The following is a 12,500-nucleotide window of genomic DNA, read 5'->3' on the forward strand; positions in this document are numbered from 1 at the left end:
ATGGAATCATGTAAATGTAGTAACCAAAAAAAGTGTTAAACAAATAAAAAAATATTTGACATTTGAGATACTTTAAAGTAGCCACCCTTTGCCTTCATGACAGCTTTGCATACCTCTTGGCATTCTCTCAACCAGCTTCATGAGGTAGTCACAAATTCCAAAAATGTACTTTTAACAAGGCACACCTGTTAATTGAAATGGATTCCAGGTGACTACCTCATGAAGCTGGTTGAGAGAACAGGGATGAGTGTGCAAAGCTGCCATCAAGGCAAAGGGTAGCTACTTTGAAGAATAGAAAATAAAATATATTTAGATTTGTTTTTTGGTTACTTTGTGACTCCATATGTGCTATTTGTCACGCCCTGGTCTATATTTATTATGTTATCTTCATTTATTGGGTCAGGCCAGGGTGTGACATGGGTTTATTTGTGGTGTGTTTCGTCTTGGGGTTGTGTGGGGTGTATAGCATAGTCTATGGCTGCCTGAGGCGGTTCTCAATCAGAGTCAGGTGATTATCGTTGTCTCTGATTGGGAACCATATTTAGGTAGCCATATTCTTTGTGTGTTTCGTGGGTCCTTAGTGTCCTTGTTCCTGTTAGTTTTCACTAGAATAGGCTGTTTCGGTTTTCATTACGTTCTTTTGTTTTTGTAGTATTTGTATTTATTCGTGTTTTACGTTTTTTCATTAAACATGGATCACAATCTACACGCTGCATTTTGGTCCGACTCTCCTTCGCCTACAGAAAACCGTTACACTATTTCATTGTTTTTATGTCTCCACTATTATTCTGCAGCGATACGCCATCCCATCTGGTTTGCGCTTAGTGGGGCAATAATTTGTTTTTTTAACAGGACAATGACCCAACACACCTCCAGGCTGTGTAAGGCCTATTTGACCAAGAAGGAGAGTGATGGAGTGCTGCATCAGATGACCTGGCCTCCACAATCACCTGACCTCAACCCAATTGAGATGGTTTGGGATGAGTTGGACCACAGAGTGAAGGAAAAGCAGCCAACAAGTGCTCAGCATATGTGGGAACTCCTTCAAGACTGTTGGAAAAGCATTCCAGGTGAAGCTGGTTGAGAGAATGTCAAGAGTGTGCAAAGCTGTCATCAAGGCAAAGGGTGGCTATTTGAAGAATCTCAAATATAAAATATTATTTGATTTGTTTAACACTTTTTTGGTTACTACATGATTCCATATGTGTTATTTCATAGTTTTGATGTCTTCACTATTATTTTACAATTCTAGAAAATAGTAAAAAATAAAGAAAAACCCTTGAATGAGTAGGTGTCCAAACTTCTGACTGATACTAAGAGCGTCTGCTAAATGACTTAAATGTAATGTAATGTACTGTATATGAGTTTGTATATATACACACATTCATATACATATTATACATAAATATATATATATACAAACACACAAGTGTGTGTGTGTATATATTATAAATATATACAGTGGGGCAAAAAAGTATTTAGTCAGCCACTAATTACAGTACAACGGTTTGATTTGTTTGATCGTAGCTAGCTAGCTACATAGCCGTCTTTGTATCTAAGACAATTGTGTAGTCTAGAGCGATTTTCTAGGTTAGCTAGCCAGCTATTGTCGTTCTTTTAACGTAAGGTAACGCAATCAACACTGCTAGCTAGCCAGCTAGCCCCAAATAGCAGCACTGTAGAAACTATTACACTCGACGGAACGACTTGATTAGTGTAGTGTCAACATCGCAGCCACTGCCAGCTAGCCTACAAAGTCACCAACGCAGCCACTGCCAGCTAGCCTACTCCAGCAGTACTGTATCATTTCAATCATTTTAGTCAATAAGATTCTTGCTACGTAAGCTTAACCTTCTGAACATTCGAGACGTGTAGTCCACTTGTCATTCCAATCTCCTTTGCATTAGCGTAGCCTCTTCTGTAGCCTGTCAACTATGTGTCTATCTATCCCTGTTCTCTCCTCTCTGCACAGACCATACAAACGCTCCACACCGCGTGGCCGCGGCCACCCTAATCTGGTGGTCCCAACGCGCACGACCCACGTGGAGTTCCAGGTCTCCGGTAGCCTCTGGAACTGCCGATCTGCAGCCAACAAGGCAGAGTTCATCTCAGCCTGTGCCTCCCTCCAGTCCCTCGACTTCTTGGCACTGACGGAAACATGGATCACCACAGATAACACTGCTACTCCTACTGCTCTCTCTTCGTCCGCCCACGTGTTCTCGCACACCCCGAGAGCTTCTGGTCAGCGGGGTGGTGGCACCGGGATCCTCATCTCTCCCAAGTGGTCATTCTCTCTTTCTCCCCTTACCCATCTGTCTATCGCCTCCTTTGAATTCCATGCTGTGACAGTTACCAGCCCTTTCAAGCTTAACATCCTTATCATTTATCGCCCTCCAGGTTCCCTCGGAGAGTTCATCAATGAGCTTGATGCCTTGATAAGCTCCTTTCCTGAGGACGGCTCACCTCTCACAGTCCTGGGCGACTTTAACCTCCCCACGTCTACCTTTGACTCATTCCTCTCTGCCTCCTTCTTTCCACTCCTCTCCTCTTTTGACCTCACCCTCTCACCTTCCCCCCTACTCACAAGGCAGGCAATACGCTCGACCTCATCTTTACTAGATGCTGTTCTTCCACTAACCTCATTGCAACTCCCCTCCAAGTCTCCGACCACTACCTTGTATCCTTTTCCCTCTCGCTCTCATCCAACACTTCCCACACTGCCCCTACTCGGATGGTATCGCGCCGTCCCAACCTTCGCTCTCTCTCCCCCGCTACTCTCTCCTCTTCCATCCTATCATCTCTTCCCTCTGCTCATACCTTCTCCAACCTATCTCCTGATTCTGCCTCCTCAACCCTCCTCTCTTCCCTTTCTGCATCCTTTGACTCTCTATGTCCCCTATCCTCCAGGCCGGCTCGGTCCTCCCCTCCCCTCCCGCTCCGTGGCTCGACGACTCATTGCGAGCTCACAGAACAGAGCTCCGGGCAGCCGAGCGGAAATGGAGGAAAACTCGCCTCCCTGCGGACCTGGCATCCTTTCACTCCCTCCTCTCTACATTTTCCTCCTCTGTCTCTGCTGCTAAAGCCACTTTCTACCACTCTAAATTCCAAGCATCTGCCTCTAACCCTAAGAAGCTCTTTGCCACCTTCTCCTCCCTCCTGAATCCCCCCCCCTCCTCCCTCTCTGCAGATGACTTCGTCAACCATTTTGAAAAGAAGGTCGACGACATCCGATCCTCGTTTGCTAAGTCAAACGACACCGCTGGTTCTGCTCACACTGCCCTACCCTGTGCTCTGACCTCTTTCTCCCCTCTCTCTCCAGATGAAATCTCGCTTCTTGTGACGGCCGGCCGCCCAACAACCTGCCCGCTTGACCCTATCCCCTCCTCTCTTCTCCAGACCATTTCCGGAGACCTTCTCCCTTACCTCACCTCGCTCATCAACTCATCCCTGACCGCTGGCTACGTCCCTTCCGTCTTCAAGAGAGCGAGAGTTGCACCCCTTCTGAAAAAACCTACACTCGATCCCTCCGATGTCAACAACTACAGACCAGTATCCCTTCTTTCTTTTCTCCCCAAAACTCTTGAACGTGCCGTCCTTGGCCAGCTCTCCCGCTATCTCTCTCAGAATGACCTTCTTGATCCAAATCAGTCAGGTTTCAAGACTAGTCATTCAACTGAGACTGCTCTTCTCTGTATCACGGAGGCGCTCCGCACTGCTAAAGCTAACTCTCTCTCCTCTGCTCTCATCCTTCTAGACCTATCGGCTGCCTTCGATACTGTGAACCATCAGATCCTCCTCTCCACCCTCTCCGAGTTGGGCATCTCCGGCGCGGCCCACGCTTGGATTGCGTCCTACCTGACAGGTCGCTCCTACCAGGTGGCGTGGCGAGAATCTGTCTCCTCGCCACGCGCTCTCACCACTGGTGTCCCCCAGGGCTCTGTTCTAGGCCCTCTCCTATTCTCGCTATACACCAAGTCACTTGGCTCTGTCATAAACTTACATGGTCTCTCCTATCATTGCTATGCAGACGACACACAATTAATCTTCTCCTTTCCCCCCTCTGATGACCAGGTGGTGAATCGCATCTCTGCATGTCTGGCAGACATATCAGTGTGGATGACAGATCACCACCTCAAGCTGAACCTCGGCAAGACGGAGCTGCTCTTCCTCCCGGGGAAGGACTGCCCGTTCCATGATCTCGCCATCACGGTTGACAACTCCATTGTGTCCTCCTCCCAGAGCGCTAAGAACCTTGGCGTGATCCTGGACAACACCCCTTCGTTCTCAACCAACATCATGGCGGTGGCCCGTTCCTGTAGGTTCATGCTCTACAACATCCACAGAGTACGACCCTGCCTCACACAGGAAGCGGCGCAGGTCCTAATCCAGGCACTTGTCATCTCCCGTCTGGATTACTGCAACTCGCTGTTGGCTGGGCTCCCTGCCTGTGCCATTAAACCCCTACAACTCATCCAGAACGCCGCAGCCCGTCTGGTGTTCAACCTTCCCAAGTTCTCTCACGTCACCCCGCTCCTCCGCTCTCTCCACTGGCTTCCAGTTGAAGCTCGCATCCGCTACAAGACCATGGTGCTTGCCTACGGAGCTGTGAGGGGAACGGCACCACAGTACCTCCAGGCTCTGATCAGGCCCTACACCCAAACAAGGGCACTGCGGTCATCCACCTCTGGCCTGCTCGCCTCCCTACCACTGAGGAAGTACAGTTCCCGCTCAGCCCAGTCAAAACTGTTCGCTGCTCTGGCCCCCAATGGTGGAACAAACTCCCTCACGACGCCAGGACAGCAGAGTCAATCACCACCTTCCGGAGACACCTGAAACCCCACCTCTTCACGGAATACCTAGGATAGGATAAGTAATCCTTCTCACCCCCCTTAAATGATTTAGATGCACTATTGTAAAATGGCTGTTCCACTGGATGTCAGAAGGTGAATTCACCAATTTGTAAGTCGCTCTGGATAAGAGCGTCTGCTAAATGACTTAAATGTAAATGTAATTGTGCAAGTTCTCCCACTGAAAAAGATGAGAGAGGTCTGTAATTTTCATCATAGGAACACTTCAACTATACAGACAAAATGAGAAAAAAAATCCAGAAAATCACATTGTAGGATTTTTAATTAATTTATTTGTAAATTATGGTGGAAAATAAGTGTTTAGTCAATAACAAAAGTTTATCTCAATACTTTGTTATATACCCTTTGTTGGCAATGACAGAGGTCAAACATTTTCTGGAAGTCTTCACAAGGTTTTCACACACTGTTGCTGGTATTTTGGCCCATTCCTCCATGCAGATCTCCTCTAGAGCAGTGATGTTTTGGGGCTGTTGCTGGGCATCACAGACTTTCAACTCCCTCCAAAGATTTTCTATGGGGTTGAGATCTGGAGACTGGCTAGGCCACTCCAGGACCTTCAAATGCTTCTTTCGAAGCCACTCCTTCATTGCCCGGACGGTGTATTTGGGATCATTGTCATGCTGAAAGACCCAGCCACATTTCATCTTCAATGCCCTTGCTGATGTAAGGGATTTCACCCCCGTAGTGGACAAAAATGAATGGCAAGTTATTGGCATAGGACAAACCATGTACACATTGGCCAATACCACCCAAAGCGGCGTTGATTCATGCAAAGTTTACTTCTATTGCCATATGGGTATTGCCAGTTGTAACACTTCAAAAATCCAACAGGTGGCGATTGCACTCCACCATGGTTTTTCATATTGGTATTGGACTCCAAGTCAACATCCAAAAGCCAAATTTTGAAAAAACGAATTTTTTGAAAAAAACGTATCACCCCTTAAAAAAGTGCTTTCTGGACCGTTTTTCGAAATTCTTTCGCTTTTTTGACAATTACACATGTATAAGAACTGTATGAAAATACTTTTGTCCAATTTTATTATCATAATTTTTTTAATTTTTTTACTTGCGCATATTGCATATGTTTTGTCCATTTGCAATATGATTTCATAGGAAGTCAGAAGTCAAAAGTCAAAAATTATAAAATTTCATAAAAAACTTCACACACCCCTAAAAAAGTGCTTTCTGGACCGTTTTTCGAAATTTTTTCGCATTTTGTGTCAGTTACACACGTATAAGAACTGTATCAACATACTTTAGTCATATTTTTTTATCATAATTTTTTATTTATTTTTTTACTTGCGCATATTGCATGTGTTTTGTCCATCTGCAATATGATTTCATAGGAAGTCAGAAGTCAAAAGTCAAAAATTATTAAATTTCATAAAAAACTTCACACACCCCTAAAAAAGTGCTTTCTGGACCGTTTTTCGAAAAATTTTCGAATTTTGTGTCAGTTACACACGTATAAGAACTGTATCAACATACTTTAGTCATATTTTTTTATCATAATTTTTTATTTTTTTTTTACTTGCGCATATTGCATGTGTTTTGTCCATCTGCAATATGATTTCATAGGAAGTCAGAAGTCAAAAGTCAAAAATTATTAAATTTCATAAAAAACTTCACACACCCCTAAAAAAGTGCTTTCTGGACCGTTTTTCGAAAAATTTTCGAATTTTGTGTCAGTTACACAAGTATAAGAACTGTATCAACATACTTTAGTCATATTTTATTATCATAATGTTTTTTTTTTTTTTTTGCTTGTGCATAAGGCATATGTTTTGTGGGGGCCAAATGTCATAAGAAATTTGACATGCTCAAAAATCCTTCAGAAATGCAAAATTGACTGGCCTGATGAACTCGGGATGGCCGGGCAGTGATTGTTGTTCCTTTCGATCACTCGTGGTGTTGATTTCATCATGTCCATTTGTTTATGTTTTCTCACTTTTGCAAAGTCACTGTGCATTTGCCATATGGTTAACTGGGCATTCACCATCACCAATTTGTCATGCCATAAAAATCATGCAGGAATGCCAAATTGACTGGCCCGATGAACTCGGGATGGCTGGGCAGTGATTCTGGAACCTCTCCATCGCTCGTTTGGCTTGATTTCAGAATGTCGCTTTTGGTGATGGTACCTCACCGCTTAAACATATTGCTAATGGACAAGAGTCACCTGCAAGTCACTGTCCATCAGTCAATTTGATATCATTCAAAGCTAACTATTGGAGGCACTGTCAGTCTCTACGCACCCCAATGATACGTCCCTCCATCCATGTTGTGTATCTGTGTGATTTAGTTTTCCTTTGAATTTTTATGGGAAAAATGACTGATTTACAGTTCATGGGGGTTGCCTAATCATATATATGAAGTTTTGGAAAGATCTGATATTTTTAACCCCTCCAAACAGCCCATGAGACACCAATTATGGCACTTCCGGTTGGCACAGGAAGCTGTAACTCAACATACATCCTCATTGGGCTATTCCATTAGAGAATCCTGAGTTTTAAGTCTTTACCATTAAAACTGACTGATTTACACAGGGTTCAATGCACTATGTCCATCAAATTGCAGGCAGTGTATGGGTATACACTTTTAGGGCGATTTGAACCACTTCCGGTTGGTCCAGGAAGCTTAGAATCGACACAGGTAGACCTTATAGTGGTCTGATGGACTGGTACCAAAGACAGGTTCATACAACATTCATAACCCATATAGACTCCAGGTTGTATTTAGTGGAGCAGCCAATGTATTCCTATGGGGAGAGAAGTCAATGAACACTGTTTTTATGTAAACACCTTCTTTTGACTGTGAAGGGTTAATGTCACACGGTCAAGGATAGGCTTGGACAGATCAGGAGGACCTTAGGAACAGTCCTGTGGTTGAATTGTCTTTCTAAACCTAACGGTTCCGCCGCTGTCACCCAAAATCAAATGACGTACTGGTGAAGGCTTCATATTGGGCCTATTTTTCTCATGGTCGCGCGCTCAGACCGAGCGAGCTACGGTCAAGTGGGGCACCTCGTTGGACTCGGCACAGTCTGGACACTATGGTCATGCCATTGTTTGTGTTGATTTCAGAATGTCCATTTGGTCATGTTTTCTCACTTTTGCAAAGTCACTGTGCATTTGCCATATGGTTAACTGGGCAGTCACCATCACCAATTTGTCATGCCATAAAAATCATGCAGGAATGCCAAATTGACTGGCCCGATGACATAGGGATGTCTGGGCAGTGATACTGGTACCTCTCCATGGCTCGTTTGGGTTGATTTCAGAATGTCGCTTTTGGTGATGGTACCTCACTGTTAAAACATATTGCAAATGTTCCTTACTTTTGCAAAGTCACTGAAAATTTTTGCAGGAATGCCAAATTGACTGGCCCGATGACCTCGGGATGGCTGGGCAGTGATACTGGTACCTCTCCATGGCTCGTTTGGGTTGATTTCAGAATGTCGCTTTTGGTGATGGTACCTCACTGTTAAAACATATTGCAAATGTTCCTTACTTTTTCAAAGTCACTGAAAATTTTTGCAGGAATGCCAAATTGACTGGCCCGATGACCTCGGGATGGCTGGGCAGTGATACTGGTACCTCTCCATGGCTCGTTTGGGTTGATTTCAGAATGTCGCTTTTGGTGATGGTACCTCACTGTTAAAACATATTGCAAATGTTCCTTACTTTTTCAAAGTCACTGAAAATTTTTGCAGGAATGCCAAATTGACTGGCCCGATGACCTCGGGATGGCTGGGCAGTGATACTGGTACCTCTCCATGGCTCGTTTGGGTTGATTTCAGAATGTCGCTTTTGGTGATGGTACCTCACTGTTAAAACATATTGCAAATGTTCCTTACTTTTGCAAAGTCACTGAAAATTTTTGCAGGAATGCCAAATTGACTGGCCCGATGACCTCGGGATGGCTGGGCAGTGATACTGGTACCTCTCCATGGCTCGTTTGGGTTGATTTCAGAATGTCGCTTTTGGTGATGGTACCTCACTGTTAAAACATATTGCAAATGTTCCTTACTTTTGCAAAGACACTGAAAATTTTTGCAGGAATGCCAAATTGACTGGCCCGATGACCTCGGGATGGCTGGGCAGTGATACTGGTACCTCTCCATGGCTCGTTTGGGTTGATTTCAGAATGTCGCTTTTGGTGATGGTACCTCACTGTTAAAACATATTGCAAATGTTCCTTACTTTTGCAAAGTCACTAAAAATTCTTGCAGGAATGCCAAATTGACTGGCCCGATGACCTCGGGATGGCTGGGCAGTGATACTGGTACCTCTCCATCGCTCGTTTGGGTTGATTTCAGAATGTCGCTTTTGGTGATGGTACCTCACTGTTAAAACATATTGCAAATGTTCCTTACTTTTGCAAAGTCACTGAAAATTTGTGCAGGAATGCCAAATTGACTGGCCCGATGACCTCGGGATGTCTGGGCAGTGATTATGGTACCTCTCCATCGCTCGTTAGGGTTGATTCCAGAATGTCCATTTGGTGATTTTTCTCACTCTTTCAAAGTCACTGTGCATTTGCCATATGGTTAACTGGGCAGTCACCATCACCAATTTGTCATGCTATAAAAATCATGCAGGAATGCCAAATTGACTGGCCCGATGACCTCAGGATGGCTGGGCAGTGATACTGGTACCTCTCCATCGCTCGTTTGGGTTGATTTCAGAATGTCGCTTTTGGTGATGGTACCTCACTGTTAAAACATATTGCAAATGTTCCTTACTTTTGCAAAGTCACTGAAAATTTGTGCAGGAATGCCAAATTGACTGGCCCGATGAACTCGGGATGGCTTGGCAGTGATTCTGGTACCTCTCCATCACTCGTTAGGGTTGATTCCAGAATGTCCATTTGGTGATTTTTCTCACTCTTTCAAAGTCACTGTGCATTTGCCATATGGTTAACTGGGCAGTCACCATTACCAATTTGTCATGCCATAAAAATCATGCAGGAATGCCAAATTGACTGGCCCGATGACATAGGGATGTCTGGGCAGTGATACTGGTACCTCTCCATCGCTCGTTTGGGTTGATTTCAGAATGTCGCTTTTGGTGATGGTACCTCACCACTTAAACATATTGCTAATGGACAAGAGTCACCTGCAAGTCACCGTCCATCAGTCAATTTGATATCATTCTGACACCAAACTGATACAAACTGACACCAAACCCACTTTTCCCAACTCATTTAGGAGCCAAGTATAACATACTTCAGAGCTGGCCCAAAATTCACAAGGCCTTCGGTACAAAACATTAAAAAACCATAAAACACATAGTTACTTTCTAGCTGCGGGGCCAGTTCGGACATTATGTGTAGTCCTATGTGAGGCGACCCCGAATCCCGAGTTTCGGCCCGATAGGTCATTTGGTGTCCGAGTAAAAGCCTAATTGGTGCTGAAAATCCACTTTTTTCAATGCCTTGCTACGGGGTCCTTGAATGAGCTATCGGACCGAGATGTTGGGTTCTGTCTCTATGGGCCAAGACGGTCACAATGCACCTAGTCTTGTGTCTCTGGGACATTTCTAAATGTCGCCATTTTCGTAATGGTCAAAATGAATTGAAGTCATTGCAAATGTTCGACGCTGTTTCTCGGTCCGAGAACATTCTAGAGCGCCGTAACTCACCACGCACTATCTACCTGAGGTCTAGAACAGGATTCTAAAGTTTCGGAACTCTAGGTCTGACGGTTCTTTTTTAGCTCGAACAAAGCTAACTATTGGAGGCACTGTCAGTCTCTACACACCCCAATACGTCCCTCCATCCAAGTTGTGTATCTGTGTGATTTATTTTTCCTTTGAATTTTTATGGGAAAAATGACTGATTTACAGTTCATGGGGGTTGTCTAATCACACATATGAAGTTTTGGACAGATCTGATTTTTTTAACCCTTCCAAACAGCCCCTGAGTCACCAATTATGGCACTTCCGGTTGGCACAGGAAGCTATAAATACACACATGTCTTGACTGACATAGAAACCTAGGGAATCCTGAGTTTTAAGTCTTTAAGTTGAGAATTGACTGATCTACACAGGGTTGAATAATGCAGAGGCCTTGGCACCTTTCGAGGTGATGTACATCCAAATACCTTTTGGGTCAATTTAACCACTTCCGGTTGCTCCAGGAAGCTTAGAATCGACACAGGTAGACCTCATAGTGGTCTGATGGAATGTCATAGAAGACAGGTTCATACAGCATTCATAACCCATAAAGACCCCAGGTTGTATTTAGGGGAGCAGGCAATGTATTCCTATGGGGAGAGAAGTCAATGCACACTGTTTTTATGTAAACACCTTCTTTTAACTGTGAAAGGTTAATGCCACACAGTCAAGGTTAGGCTTGCACAGATCGGGAGGACCTTAGGAACAGTCCTGTGTTTGAATTGTCCTTCTAAACCTAACGGTTCCGCCGCTGTCACCCAAAATCAAATGACATTGTGGTGCAGGCTTCATTGTGGGCCTATTTTTCTCATGGTCGCTGCGCTCAGACCGAGTGAGCTACGGTCAAGCGGGGCACCTCGTTGGACTCGGCACGGCCTTGGGATTATGTTTATGCCATTGCCTGCTCTCTGTGTCTTTAAACACCACGCTTTTTCACTCCATCCTTGCTGTGTGTGTGTGTGTGAGAGCTTTTCTTTGACATCTGTTGGGAAAAATGACTGATTTACAGTTCATGGGGGTTGTCTAATCACACATATGAAGTTTTGGACAGATCTGATTTTTTTAACCCTTCCAAACAGCCCCTGAGACGCCAATTATGGCACTTCCGGTTGGCACAGGAAGCTATAAATAAACTCATATCCTCATTGGGGTATGCCTTTACAGAATCCTGAGTTTTAAGTCTTTACGTTAAGAACTGAGTTATTTACGGAGGGTTTAGTGAGTGTGTGTTATTTCAGAAAATCATAGAAAATCACAGAAATGTCGCAGAGCTCCGCAGCACATTTTAAAAATACTCGTATGAACACCCTGCAACTGGATCTGTAACCGTTGAAAAAAAACCCCACCTATATCTGAACATCACGATCTGGTCACCGTACGATTTCTCGTAAATGACGATAGATAAATGGCCGATTTTTTTTTTATTGACACCGGAGGCTCCTTGACTTTGACGTGAAGTGAAAAAATCTTTTCTCTATTTTCATTTTGGACCTTTAATCCCAGAAATATGGCCATAACTCAAAAACCGTTGAGGCCTAGACGCCATCTTGTTCGGGGCCATCTTCCCATAATGCCAAACCTACGCTCACCAAGTTTCGGCTTCGAAATATTTTCGGTTTCCGAGATATGGCACGTCGTGATTCGGGATGTTTTGTCCAATAGCAATATGATTGCTTATGCCCTCTTGTGGGATATTCCGGCATTGCGCAAAAATGGGCTAAAATTTGTTTATTTTATTAAACGAAAACCGAATGTCCGACAAAGTTCATTTGATGACTTCCCGGTAGGTCTGGCCCTACCGCTCGGCCCGACGCCGTCCCCGAATTTCTAAAATGTTTTCGGACGTCTAGTAAGGGACCGTACAGTTCCAATAGGGACTTTCTCACTAACTATACGGTGATTGTCGAAATGTTCCCTTAGGGTATGGAAGGACGTTTTCACTCAAAATCTCACGATA

At 44.3% G+C, this 12,500-nt stretch overlaps 1 protein-coding gene across 2 annotated transcripts in view; it reads right to left on the minus strand.

The window, feature by feature from the left end:
* Positions 1-12,500, minus strand: part of LOC135538027 (WD repeat-containing protein 19-like) — a 96,888-nt gene that overhangs the window by 7,630 nt on the left and 76,758 nt on the right. The gene's annotated exons all lie outside the window — the stretch shown is intronic.

This window comes from Oncorhynchus masou, unplaced genomic scaffold (genome assembly GCF_036934945.1).
Source record: "Oncorhynchus masou masou isolate Uvic2021 unplaced genomic scaffold, UVic_Omas_1.1 unplaced_scaffold_894, whole genome shotgun sequence".
NCBI classification, from domain to species: domain Eukaryota; kingdom Metazoa; phylum Chordata; class Actinopteri; order Salmoniformes; family Salmonidae; genus Oncorhynchus; species Oncorhynchus masou.